Below are 15,207 nucleotides of genomic sequence, written 5' to 3'. Positions count from 1 at the left end.
GGAAGGAAGGAAGGAAGGTTGTAGATTTCCATTAATACTCCATAGATGAAGTTGTAAATACTAAATAGATACATGTTACTTTGACTTTTAAACTTTGAACACATTCCCTCTGAAAATGATGAAATCTGAAGTTAAGCCAAGTACAGGGTCTTTTTCCATCACATATTCTGTTCCTGACTAAAACAGAATTTCTAGACTATATGCTCTTTAGAGATCTTCCCAGATGAATGCCAGTATGTATCTGGTGATAGGGAAGGCCTTAGCAGTATCTGTGGGACTAACTCATCACTCAGAGCTGAGAAGACACAAACATTCCACTTGTTGCTTAGCCACCCACTGACTGGTAGCTGATTTTTTTTTCTTCTCAAAAATCTGTCATCATGCATGCAAGCAGGCAAAGTATTTTAAGTTTATTTTGAAAGAACATGAAATCCCTCAAGAATGCTGGTAAATGTGAGGTATTTTTCTTAAGTGTAGAGCCTCGGCAGTAAAAGACATTTCTGTACCAGGTTTTTCTTCTGAACCATGTTTTAGGATCACAATTTGGTACATAGTGGGAGGAAGGGAAAATCATGTCAGCAAAGGATATGTTAGTTTAATTTTTTCTCTTTTATTGGACTGTACTTTGAATTGCAGCAAAGGAAGATGGAATTAGTGATTGTTACCATTCCCAAGAGCAACCTGAGTTTCTCACTCCAAATTATGTAACATTGAACTGCCAGAGAACTATGCAGGAGACTCCTGGTATTCACAGATTTAACACTCCAGGTTTTGAATATTTGCAATCGACCATGAAGGTTTGTGATGTGTTAATTGGCAGTTTTGCTGAGGTTCAAATTTGAATCGTATGTACTTTGAAGCTAGCCTGAGAGCATGATTAAGGAACTAGTACCTTTGTCTGCTCAGCCATGCCGCATCCCTCTGCAGGCAAATTGTTGTTCTTTTCTCCTGACAGGCAGTAACAGAGTTATTAAAAATTTGGTTTCTGTGAAAAACAAAAGCTGGCCTGTCACATGAAAGATAAAGCACGAGTAAATCTTTTAAAAACATTGGTTTGGGAAGATGATATACTGTGAAAACACATGTCTCAAAAAATTGAAAAAGTCAGAAGTCTGTGTAAGTATCTCCATATCCATAGATTTGGTGGAATTTTTTTTTCTCATGTTCTTGGGATTTAAGCCTTTGCAAATATCAAGGCTTTCAAGATATGTGCTTTAGAGGCCCTGGATTAGACTTTTAAAAAAATGTCCCTGGGGGCTGGGAAGGTGGCTCAGTGGTAGAGCGCTTGCTTTGCATGCCTGAGGCCCTGGGTTCAATTCCTCAGCAACACATAAACAAAAAGAAAAAAGCTGGAAGTGGCGCTGTGGCTCAAGTGATAGAGCGCTAGCCTTGAGCTGAAGAGCTGAGGGACAGTGCCCAGGCCCAGAGTTCAGGCCCCACGACTGCCCCCCCCCCCCCCAAAAAAAATGTCCCTGGCTTTGCTTCTGATGCAATTGAAATATGGAGTGGAGCATACCAGAGTTTTTCTTCCTCTTCTCATGAGGGCTCTTGGTGGCTTGACTTCTTTCTCCCTGAAGGAGCCCCCTATGGTTCATGAGCACTGTGGCCAAATGGTAGCCATGGAATAGCATGTCCTAGAAAGATGAGTTGGCAGAGTTTAGGAAGCTTTCCTAATTTTTTTTTCAATTTTTTTCAGAAAAAAAATTCAATTGATTAAATACCATTTTAAGACCATAAGGAGAGTATGTATATTTTAGCAAGGAAAAACTCTCTCTAGAGAGCTCAAATTTGTCCTCACAATTAGGAATAGATACAGTATGGCCTTTGGGATTTTTATACAAAAGCATGTGTGTCCTTTGGTCACCCCTAAATCCGTCTTGTCTGTGGCGCTGTGTTTCATTGGCATTCAAGGCATTGGGCCAGCTGTGTTTACATATCTGGAGCCATTCAGAGTATGTGATCTTTGTTCTGATAACAATGGAGGAAGGTGTACTTTGTATTCATAAGCACTCGTCAAAAAAATCCATTCTTGGCTATCATCCAAAAGTGACAATTACAAGAATAAAATTGTAACAGTGACTTATTTTGTATTCTTAAATGTAATATCTATGTCTTATAAAATGTATGCAGTACTTGATAAATGTGTAGATTTTAAAATTAAAGGAAATAGTAGACAATTTTTAAATATATTAAAGATACATTTAAATGTATTAATGATAAAGCACCCAGACTAAATATGAGATGGACTGTGATAGCAAAATTTAATAAGAGCTTACATCTTTGCCTCTTGTTTATCCCAGTGAAATGTTGATATGTCAGTTACTGCTCAGTGGAATCAATTCAGTATCTTATATCTGATCCCCAGGAAAGATATTTAAATTTAGACTTCCCTGATAAGGAAGAGAAGTAGACTAGCATTAGATTTAAGCATAAAATAGAAATCAGAGTAAAAATTAAACATCTTAATAAAGCATATGCAGAAAGTCAAGAAGGCTAGGAGAGTAATTGCATATGGCCAACAAATTTTTCAGCTTGATTATGCACACAACATAATTCCAGATGGCAGGACAAAATGCAAGCAGCCTCCAAAGCCTACCTATGCTTCTAGTAAAAGTAATCCAAGCAAGATAGATGTAAGTCAAATCTGATTTCTTCACAGAAAAAGTTGTAACCGGAGATTATATGCCTCACTAAGAGCCTGATGCCTAACATTTTATAGAACTCACCATTAATCATAAATAACCAACAACAAATGTTATGTATATGGAGTGTGATGCTTTCTGAAATAGATATAAACTGAGCAGGGAAATCTGTCAGCTCCCAGTCCTAGAGCAAGCTCTCCCTAGCTCATCACCTCCTAAAGTTGGATGGAAATGGATTCTATCTACACACTTCCCTAAGAATATTTGGTCACTTTGCCTTCAAAGACACTGAAGTCTGACTTGATAGGAAACGTGGATTCTCCTTTTTTTCACATGAGTCTCCATCCTAGACTCTGCAAGGAAGAAAATGATGGCCACACCAAAAATACAGAAGAGTAAGAAGTCTTCAGGAAAGAAATGTAGGACAGAGGTGACACTACCATTTAGATATTTCAGTGCCACATGAGACTTACATATTCTGAGATACATCTTCAGTTCTTGCCATGAACTCTATTTTTGTAGGAAAAATAAAAATGTACATATTTTTAAAGAATTTTAAGCAACTGAGGAAACTTTAAAAATACTAACACACTCCTGGGAGAAGAAAAATGTAAACATAGGCCATGTAAACATAAATTGCCATCTTCCTTAAGAATTCAGAAAATATAGAAACAATGTGAGGAAAGTACTTTCCTTTTAGGATCTTTAGGAATTTCACTCTGGTAATCTAGAATTTTATTGTTAAACATTATTTCAATATTGATAGAAATTTCCTAAATTCTGTATGATCTCTGAAACAATGTACTTTTTTCTTTTATTAGTATATATTAATTGTATAAAGTAAGGAGTTTCATTGTCATTTCTGCATGTATTTTGTTTATATTGCTGATATTATTTTGTTCACATTCACTTTCTTACAAGTCCCCTTCCCCTTTTTGCTTCCATATCCTTTTCCCCTCCTAGATTCCACATGTGAAGGAAAGTATGTATTATTTGTTGTTTTGAAACTGGATTATTTTACATAACATGATCATCTCTAGTTCCATCCACTTTTCTGCAAATGACGCAATCCTATTCTTTATGGTAAAAGTATATTGTGTAAATACACATTTTCTTTATCTATTCATCTATTATTAGGTACCCAGGCTTATTTGGCTATTATATTTAATGCACAATAAACCTGGGTATTCCTATAGAAAGATGACTTTGATTCTTTTGAGTATACATCCAGAAGTGCTATGGCTCTGGACCATACACAAATTCTATGGGTTTTTTGTTTGTTTGTTTTTTCCAGTTCCAGGGTTTGAGCTTGCTTCATATTGCTCATGCAGCCTTCATCCTTGCTCAGTTTTTCTTGTGCTTAGCTGGTACTCTGCCAGTTAAGCCATACTTTTAGCTATTGTTGTTCTGCTTATTTTAGAGAATGAGTATCTTGTACTTTTCTGCCCAGGCTGGCCACAAACCAAAAGCCTCCAGATCTCAGCCTCTGACAAATAGTTAAAATTATAGACATGAGCCACTTGATTTTTTTTTAGGAACCTTCATACTTATTAATGTGTATAAAATCACAGATAGATCCAAACATAGTAACAAGGGGTGACTAATACCCACCCTTAACAATACATAGATAATCCAAACAAAAAATCAACGTAGGGGGCTGGGAAGGTGGCTCAGTGGTAGAGCGCTTGCCTTGCATACCTGAGGCCCTGGGTTCCATTCCCAGCACCACATAAGCAAAAAGAAAAAAGCCAGAAGTGGCGCTGTGGCTCAAGTGGTAGAGCACTAGCCTTGAGCTGAAGAGCTGAGGGACAGCGCCCAGGCCCAGAGTTCAGGCCCCATGACCGGACCCCAAAAAAAAAAAAAAAAATCAACGTAAACATCTCATAGTTGATATTATAAACCAAATGGACTTAACTGTAGATAGAATACACATTATAGCTGCAGAATACACATTACTTTCAGAAGCCTATAGAATTTTCTTCAAAATAGATTATATTTAGAACATAAAGCAAATCTCAATAAATACAAGAAAATTGAAATAATTTATATTTTTAATAACGTATTTTTTGCTATTGTGATCAAATTACAATGGAACAAAATTCTAGAATCAACAACAAAAAAATCTACAGAAACAAACACATTGAAGACTCAACAATACACTTGTGAACGATCATCAAGCCTCTGGAAAAATCAGGGAAGACATTAAGGAAATCCCAGAATCAAATAGAAATGAAAACACAAATACCAGAACAAATCTCATTGTTCAATGCAATGAAGGCAGTACATGAGAGAAATCTTAAATAATCTAATGGTGTTCTTCACGGTCTTATAACAAGCCTATCTCAAAATTAGTAAAAAAGAAAAAGAAAAAGATCAGAGCTGAAATTAACAAAATGGAAACTAAAAGAACAATATAAAAGATAAATTGAACAAAGAATTGATACTTAGACCAGACAAACAAGATTGATAAATCTTTAATCAGATAACCAAAGAGAACAGAGAAAAGACACAAATTTAAAAATTAAAGGTAGGCACAGTGGCTCATGCCTGCAGTCCCAGTTACTCAGAAGGCAGAGATTAGGAAGACTGAAGTTCAGTATCAATTGGAGAAAAAATTAGAGAGACATCTTATTAACAAACAAGCCAAGTTTGGTGGCATGTTCCAGGATCCAGCTTTATAAGAGATAGAGGTAGAAGGATTCTGGTCTAATGATTCTATCATATATAGCCTTATTATATTGAGATATGATATGACTCTTCTATACTAGCTTCTTCAGGGCTTTTACGATAAAGGGATGTTGGATTTTGCCATAAGCCTTTTTTGAATCTATTGATATATTATGTTGACAACATTCGATTGGGGAAAAACTGAAACCATTTTCCCTAAAATCAGATATGAGATAAAGTGTCCACTATCACCAATTTTATCCAATAGTGTTTGAAGTCTTAGCCAGAGCAATGTAGCAAGAGAAAGCAAGAAAAGAAATAGATGCGAGTTTTTTTGTTTGGTTGGTTTTGTTTTTGTTTTTTTTTGTTTTTGTTTTTTTCAGTCGTGGGGCTTGAACTCTGGGTCTGGGCACTGTCCCTCAGTTCTTCAGCTCAAGGCTAGTGCTCTACCATGTGAGCCACAGTGCCACTTCCCGCTTTTTCTGTTTATGTGGTGCTGAGGAATCGAACCCAGACCTCATACATGTGAGGTGAACACTCTACTACTTAGCCACCTTCCCAGCCCTTAGATGCAAGTTTAAACAGAAATTCTTGGAACTCCTTCAAAAGCAGGCTCTTCCATTCATGAGAATATTGAAGATAAAGGAAGAGTATGTGTACCCTAACAATTCTCAGAGCAGAACAAAACAACATGTCACTGGAAAATGGGATAGAAATGTTCAAAATAAACAAGACAGAAAAATGCAAAGAAACTTGCATTATCTAGACAAGAGGTCCACTTTACACTTCCAAATCATTTGTGTTATTTCAGGCTACTTGAAGAATACTGGATCATCCATTTCCTCACCTTCAGATGCAACAATGCAGGCTGCACTGTCTCAGGCTGCATGCAGCACAGTGCTTTGTGAAGGAAGTATAAGGAGATTCTGGTGCATGAGTTTTTGTGTTTTTTTTTAATTTTTTATTGTGAAAATACCATACAGAAGGGTTACAATTGCATGGGCAAGATAATGAGTACATTTCTTTTCTTTTTTTAAAATTTTTATTGTGAAAATACTGTACAGAGGGGTTTCAATTACATGGGCAAGATAATGAGTACATTTCTTATCAAGCATTGTAGCCTCCTCCTTTGTTTCCCCTCCCATCCCTTCCCATAATCTTCCCCCCACCCCCTGCTACCGGATCCTCCCCCACCAAAGTTGTAAAGTTTGTTTTTCGACATAACCACTTGTACATCTCATTGTTGCAATGGGTCCGCCTGTATTCCTATTTAGACGATTTGTTTTTTCCTTTCCCCTCCACAAATTATACCAAGTGAAGTAAGCCAGACCCAAAGAAACATAGGTCCCATGGTTTCCCTTATTTGCAATAACCAGTGTATGTCTGAGTCAAGCAGAAAAGGTCCGATAAGTTGATGTTAGGGAAATGAACCCCAAGATAAGTATTCAAATGTTTTTTTTTTCTTTCATGCAATTGTTTCTAACATATTTATAAGATGATTTCTTTGTTGCTTTGTATCTCCCTCCCCCATGGCATAACCCCTGCGTTCACTGTATTTGATGTTGGTATAATTTATGCCTGAGTTTTTGTTTCCTTCAACTCCTGAATACAGTAACAATCCTCTTCTGGGTGCCTAGCCAAGCACTATGCTAGCTTAATGCACACACTATCTCATTTAACCTTCTAAACAACCCTGTATCACAGCTGCTGTTTCTGTCCCACCTTACAGATGTGCAAGCTAAGATTTAAAGCACTCAAGTGACCTCTCAGTTGCCACAGAGCCCAGAGATATTTTTGAACCCAGATGTTTCTGAGAGCACCTTTTAATAAACAGAACATATGTGGCTGTTTGCCCTAGCATGAGGGATTATGGATATAGTAGGGGTCCTGCAGCTACCTTAAGCAAGTCTGGGTCTGTTGTAAGTGTCAGTAGAGACAGAATAAGAGAACCATGCCATGCTACTATGAAAAATGTGTTATTAAAACAACTTTAAGCCAAATGCCGCAGTCTCATACCTACAATCCTAGCTACTCAGGAGTCTGAAATCTGAGGATCACGTCTCAATGCCAGCCTAGGCAAGAAAGCCCATGAGATTCTAATTTCCAATTAAGCACCAAAAGCCATAACTGGAGCTGTGGCTCAAGTGGTAGAGCATTAACCTTGGGGGCGGGGAGAGCTCAGAGACAACATCCAGGTCCCAAGTTCAAGCTCTAAAACAAAAACCTTTAATACAAATTGTACTCATTAAAATTTCATAATTAAAAATAAAATAATTGGTAAGCAAATGCAAGTCATCGACAAATTGGTGATTCAGGTTTTCTCTTCGTTGTCTCAAGGTTACAGTGGCACAATTGCTTCTCCCTTAGTGGTTTTGATGCTGGCACTGGTATTGGGTGCCTTTTCTGGCTCCTCCACTCTCTTGGTCAGCAAGTTATGCTCGAGCCTGGCCCTTTTCTCTATGCCATCTGCATTCTAAAGCCCAAGTGTACTGAAGACATTAAGCAGTGGTTGATTCCAGGGCCACAGAAAAGTGAGGACCCAATCCGAGTGCTCCAAATTCTTAGAGTAGACAGTTGCAAGCAGCTACAAGTTTTTTCCATACTACAAAATTCAATGAAACAGTGCCATGGGAGTTAGCACAGATGTGAGTCAGGATTACAACAGTCCAGTCACAGCAGTGTTTGCAGCACCACCAGATGTCCAGTAAAAAAGGGTTAAAACTTGAGATCCAAAGCCTGTTTTGCCACCTTCTTTGTGAGACAATCCTTTGTGATTACCTCATTATTCATCACCTCCCAGCAGATACCATCAAGGCTTGATTTGCCAGCTAGAATTCCATTTGGGTGTCATATGTCAGCTAAACAGGCTTAGTTACAATAGAGCCTGATTAGTTTTCACCTTGGCCTCATAAAATGTGGCATATGTATTAGCATAATGGATTAGGAGGAAAAGAGCATTCACTAAGAGAAGTGAGTAAGTGCAGTCCTGGGATTTGCACATTTGATCTTTGGTGTATTTGACTCCCTCCAACTTTTCAAGATTTGAAGGCTCCTTTCTCCCTAAAATAACTAGTATCAGATTTTTTTCCTCTCTACTTTCATGCTGACTTTCCCAGTCTACCACACAGAATTTAGAGATAGGATCTTCCTAGGCTCCATTTTCAGCAAATAGTAATGGCCAATGTCTAGTTCCTCTCTGAGAGTGTGACATGGAGATGTTGGAACAGAAAAGCAAAACCAGTATGGAACTGGAAGGAGCATCAGTCTGAGAAAATGTTCAGTCTCACTAGGGATTTTCCACCTTCCTTCCCTTTGCCACCAGTGACAAATACGTTTTCCATTGCAACCTGGTGCAAGCATATTTAAAACATATATTTAAATTGAAACAAAATTTTTTACATGATATTACTGTTTCTATAAGCAAATTACTGATACTTTCCATTCTAATTTATTCTGCTCATGGATGCAGACCTTCAATGATATATGTGTTGCCATCTATAAGTGGGAAGAAAGTCAGACTAGGCAGAACTTGTCCCTGTGGATTTTTGCAGGGTGCATACATGTGGGACTTTTCTCTGATTAGAATACTTTCAATATAAAATTCATTTGGTTAAACACTGAGAGAAATACCAGATAGCTATTTTTTTTAATCCCCAATCAAGGATCAGGGGATCCTGACTACCACAAAAATCACACACACACACACACACACACACACACACACACACACCTGACTTCCACAAGAATTGCCAAATATAAAACAGAATAAAACTAGAAAGAAACCTTGCAGGACCACAAAAAAAATAGTGTTTTAACATATCTGATATTATACTTAGAGCGATGTAAGTGACAACTGTGATTCTGAGTATATTATGGCTTAGTTGTTCATACTTAGATCAATATAAATGGTAACTCTATGGTTGTAAATATTTTTATTGTGAAAATACAATACAGAGGGGTTACAATTACATGAGCAAGGTAATGAGTACATTTCTTATCATGCATTGTTGTCCCTACCATCCCTTCCCATCCCCCGCCCAGCACCAAAGTCGTAAAGTTCGTTTTTTGAACATAACGTATTGTACATCTCATTGTTGTAATGGGTCCACCTGTATCCCTATTTAAACAATTTGTTTTTTCCCTTCCCCTCCACAAATTATACCAACATAAAAAACAGTGAAAACAGGGGTTATACCATGGGGGAGGGACATACAAAACAATAAAAAATATCTTATAAATATGTTAGAACAATAGAAGAAAAGAAAAAAATATTAGAGTCCTTATCTTGGAGTTCATTTCGCCTAACATCAACTTATCTGACTGTTTCTGCTGGTCTCAGACATATACTAGTTATTGCAAATAAGGGAAACCATGGGGCCTATGTTTCTTTTGGCCTGGCTTACTTCACTTAATATAATTTTTTTCCAAGTCTTTCCATTTCCTAACAAATGGGGCAATGTCATTCTTTTTGATGGAGGCATAGAATTCCATTGTGTATATATACCACGTTTTCTTGATCCATTCATTTACTGAGGGGCATCTTGGTTGGTTCCATATCTTAGCTATGGTAAATAATGCTGCAATAAACATAGTTGTGCTGGTAGCTTTAGTGTGTTCTTGTTTGTGATTGTAAATATTATATCAGTCTTACTTTTGAAATATTGTCTATAAGAGAACTCGAATAAGATAGTACTGGGAGCTGCATATTATATTGACTGCATTATATAGTGTATCATATAATCTTCAGCATTATAGAATCTACTTAAATATAAGTAAATTCAGACTGCAGATCATATAACTTTCCAAAAGTGAGTGGCATATCCACAGGCATGACTCCAATGCCTGGCACTTTCCACCATGCCTCTTTAGCACTGAAATGAGAGTGGACATATAGATATGCCACTGAAGGCAAGGAGAGCAACTTAAACAAAAGCCAAGACACCTGAAAGCATGCATGGAATATATCCAGAGAAAGGACCACCATCCATCCACTTGAGTAGGACCCTGAGAAGAAAAGTGGTTGGAGATGAGCTTAAAAAGAGATTTGGGCCAAGTCTGGAAGTCCATGGCCCAAATAAGAGTGGGAACTTCCTTTGGGTGGCAGTGGGCATCCATTAAAGATATTTGAAGCTTGGTACTGGTGGTTTACCCCTGTGATCCTAGCTACTTAGGATGCGGGATTCCAATTGTATGTTAACCTACTCAGAAAAGCTCACAAGACTCCATCTCCAAAACAACCAACAAAAGGCAAACAAAATTGTGGCTCAAGTGGTAGGGCACCACCAGAGCAAGAGGGGAGTTCATATCCAGGTATTGGTTATGTTTGAACAGAAGACTAACATGACCAGAATTGAACTTCTTTCTTTGATCATAGATTGGTTTTAAATGCATTTTCCATCGATTTTGGTACAAACATATTTATTTTTATTTCAATTTTAATTTTATTGTCAAGGTGATGTGCATAGGGGTTACAGTTACTAAGTAAGGTAGTGAGTACATTTCTTGTTGAACTTATTACCCTCTCCCTCATTTTTCTCCCACTTTCTCTCCCACCCAACCCCTACCAAGTTGTACAGATCATTTCCAACATATTGTCTTGTGAGTATCATGGTTCCATTGGTTCCCCCTTTGTCCTTTGTCTCACCATTTTTTTTCCCCTTCCCTTCCCTAATTCAGATAAACATATATACAATACCCAGGGTACCAAAATCAAATACAGTGACAACAGGAGATAAACCATAGGGGGGAAAACACAAAAGAAAAAAGAAATAACGTGGAACATTAAAAACAACAAAGAAAAACCTCTTATGTCCATGTCTTGATATTCATTTTGCTTAGCATCATCTTATATGGTCATATGTATATAGCTGTTGAGCTATTCTGCTCATCTGCTAAGATTATCCCAGACATACACTACAAATAAGGGAAACCATGGGACCTATGTTTCTTTGAGTCTGGATTACTTCACTTAATGTAATTTTTTCCAAGTCTTCCCATTTCCTTACAAATGGGGCGGTGTTTAAAGCAGAAATTTAAATTTAAAACATTTAAATTGAAACCGAACACGGATACATTCCATTCTATGTCATTCTATTCTACTTGTTTTATTTTTTAATTGGCTTTCATAACTTGCTGATCCTCTATAAATGAAATGTGGAAATGACTGGCTTAGGTCATATTTGGGAGAGATGGAATCAGGTGTGGGGCAATCATTATAGGCTGTTGTAGGAGTCGAGACAAGAACCAAAGAAAGAATTACTTGGCAATTCAAGAGGCAGGAGTTGGAAAGGCAGGTAGAGAAACTGGCTTATGTGGAGGAAAAGTTTGATTTGGGACTTGCTGATATTTTTTTTGTTCCAAGTAGGCAGTTTCAAGTTCTTGAATATGGGGAGTAAGAAACTTAAGCCTTGGACAGACTTTGAAACTATAGGACTAAAACTGTGTGCATTGCCATCTGTGTGGAGGGTTGTTTGCAAACTAATGTGAGTAAATTGTGTCCAAAGGAGAGAAGGATAGAGTCTGAGGACAAATCTATTTAAGCATATACTCTGGAGTAACAGTGGAAGACCCAGTAAAAAGAAAGAAATAATAAAACCCAGTAAAAATTTTAAAAAAGCCAGAGGAAAACCAAAGTGTTACGGCATATAATGTTCCTATTTTAAAGTTTTCTTCTCTTCTACTATAATCTGATTTTTCCAGGCCATAGCAAAGCAGGTTTGGGGGTATAAAGCAATGATAGACAATGCTGACTTCTGATCTCTAGCACCTATCTGCTAAATCATTGGTTTTTGTGCTTTTCCTTCCAACCTCCGGTTCCCAGTCATCCGCTGTGTGACAAAATAGCTCCCAACACATGAGCTTTTCATACACAACTGTGTTATTTTTGTCCAGCTCTTTGTGGGCTAGGAATTCTGGGAGAGCATGCCAGGAAGTGGTTCCTCTCTGTTCCACATGGTCAGCTGGGGCAGCCAGAGCTGGATGATCATTTTCAAGGTGGTCCTTTACTTGAGTATCTGATAGCATGTTATTCCTTGCCATTCTACCTTCATCCTATGGGGTCCCACCCTCTAGTACTTTTTATTGGGCCTTGGTCACTTACAGCATGACAGTCTCAGCAGCCTAGTCAGAGAGCTGTCACCTACTGCAACCATTTCAAAATGCAGGAAGTAGACGTTTCTATTTCCAAAAAGCCTAGGGACCCAGAAACTGGCCTTGCCTCTCTTCTACAGAAAGAATGATCATTGCAGTCACACAACTCACCCAGATTTTCAGAGATGGGACATAGGCTTTTCTGTCCTCTCAGCTAGCGCCACATGTCTGTACAAAGGGTCTCAAGAGTAAGATGAACAGTCACCTCCTAGCCCATCATATTCTTCTTTTCTGTAAGAGCTCCTGAAACCCACCAACCCATGTGGGGTGCTTCATCACAAACCCTACTTGGGTCTTGCCATCAAAATAAAAGTTTAGAAGCACTGTCTCTCATCCCCAGGGTGCATGAAACTGGGCCACTGAACTACTGCCTGAACTATGAGAACTGTGAATTCATCAAGATGAGGTGTGTGTGTGTGTGACATGAGATTGAGTATGGAATCATTTTTGCCACAGTTATGTTGGTCCCTAAGCAGTGCAGTTTGTGCATCAATGTCTCATAGAAGTGGCAGGTGAAAACCATTCTACTTGTGCACACCTTTCCTCCATTGTCTCTGTTTTGAGCTCATGTCTTAATTCAACAAGACACAGTTGCTCTTGGTCACTGGCCAGAGGAGCAATATCAATAAAAGGTAACCCTCTGGACCAGAGTTACAGCATTGTTACAGGTCCAAGTGAACTTCCTAACTGGCTTGTGCTTCAGTATAAATTTTATTTTTGGAGGATACACAGAAACCTATGTCCATGGCAAAGGACATGATGATTGTTTTCTCTGTGCTCTCTAATGTGCCCCCATGTGTGTGGTTCCTATATATGCACCACTTCTAGTCAAGCATGGACCTGCCACAAAGAGCAAAAACCTCTTTGATTCCCTTCTCACAATACCTGAGGCAGTGCAGCAAGCATTTCTTATGCAACCTAGGCCGCTTAAAAGCTCTTCCTGTTCTTACCTCCAATGATGGAGTGAACACCAGTATCTCTAGTACCATCTAAGCATAGCTTAGCAATGCTAATAAATACTTGTACATGGATAAAGGAGAGAAAGTTTGAATGAATAAACAAATGAATAAATATCCTCTATATCCTAAGTCATCCCAAAGGAATACCTAATTTTGGGCCTCTGTACTACTTATTAATTCCCACCTACTTGTTTGAAAGTCTTTGGTGAATATTATTGAATTCAAATGTTTAACTTGTTTTGTAAAAATATAGTGCTGCCTTTTGATATTCCAAGACTTTATCACTTTGCTTTGCATGGTCCACAGCAGGCTTTTTAAGCTACAGGTAGATAATTATGACATAATATTTACTTTCTCATATTATTTGTAAGCTTATGCATCACATTAGTATAAAAGTCTATATAATTTAGATAATGGGTTTATCTTTACTAAATTGTCTGACAGATTCTTAAAGACTATTTTGACCTACAAAGGTATCATAGCACTAACATCTCTGATGGCTTACTAGGTACCAGACACATGTGAATTCTTTATAGACCCATCCCATTTGACATAGAAAAAAAAAATTTAGAATGACCTATATTTAAGACTACTAAGTGTCACAACTGGGATTTAAATTTGAATCCAATTCCAGATTTAAAGACTTTAAAATTATTCATCAGCTTTCTATCACTGTTACTGGCTGAACTGATCAACAGGAAAAATTCACTTTGGGCATATGGTTTCAGATGTCCATGGTTACTTGGCCCTTTTGCTTTGAGGCTTTGACAACACAGTACATCATAGCACGAGCACATGGTAGAGGAGGACTGTTCTGTTCACATCACAACCTGTGGAAAGTGAAAAAGAGGGAGAGAGGAAGAAGGGAACCCAAGAAGAAGGACACATCTTCAATAACCTTAGTACCTCCAAACTCAGCCTTATCAGTTAAAAGTCCCACCTCCTCCCAATAGCCCAAATAAATAGGCTAGAGGGCCATACATGGGCATAGGAGGCATTTAAGATTCAAACTACTGCAATAATAATGTGCCAGAACTGATGCTAGGTTGTATTTTCAAACTGAGATTCATTTATAACATCCAAGGGTGGGGGAGTTTCTAAGTACCTCATGAGCTTCCAAAGTCTTGCTACCTATGTAACTTTGAGCAATTTTTCACAGCAGCCATCTTTCTCAGAGTCCAGTTTCCACTGAGAGCTAGACCCCAGGAATGTCTGTGGAAGGCAGCACTCTGACCCACAGCAATGGGTGACTTTATGTGACTGAGATCAAGTTCCTCTTTTGATAAATGGAATTAGGAAGGTCCACCTCAGGGTTACCATGATGGAATAATGAGCGGAAAGCAAAGTAACCCTGCCTGACAGATAATAGCACCTGATATGAATTGTTATTGATGTGATGGGTATGCTGTTGGATTAAGTGAGAGTAGAAGAGAGAGCACCTCACTTCTGTAAGAGGTCTAACTAGCATTGATAGGGTTGCCTTCACTATGTTTATCATGCCATGTATTTTACTTGCTAAGCAATATGCAAATATAATTCATAAATATAATTGAAATCCACTTATAATTCCTCATGGCCCCTTGTATTTTGAAATATTTCAGAAGATTAAAAGTTTTAAAAATTGAGCTGTACATTGTTTCCTAGATTGTCTGTAGCACGAAAATAAACAGAAATGTAGCAGCAGGAAGGAAAAAAATTAAAGCCAGATATTTTCTATACAAGATGAATAATTAGCACCCAATTACCAATGTTGACTATGCCCTGAAGTTATCCAGTCTATTGTGCATCAA

General features: G+C 38.0%; 1 protein-coding gene across 1 annotated transcript in view; it reads left to right on the top strand.

Moving 5' to 3' along the window:
• The window catches only part of Slc25a21 (solute carrier family 25 member 21), a 543,123-nt gene that overhangs the window by 444,268 nt on the left and 83,648 nt on the right, over nucleotides 1-15,207 (top strand). The window lies entirely within an intron of this gene.

Source organism: Dipodomys spectabilis, unplaced genomic scaffold (assembly GCF_019054845.1).
Source record: "Dipodomys spectabilis isolate Male_0828 unplaced genomic scaffold, ASM1905484v1 ptg000042l, whole genome shotgun sequence".
Lineage (NCBI taxonomy): Eukaryota > Metazoa > Chordata > Mammalia > Rodentia > Heteromyidae > Dipodomys > Dipodomys spectabilis.
This window is presented reverse-complemented; position numbering and strand designations above follow the sequence as displayed.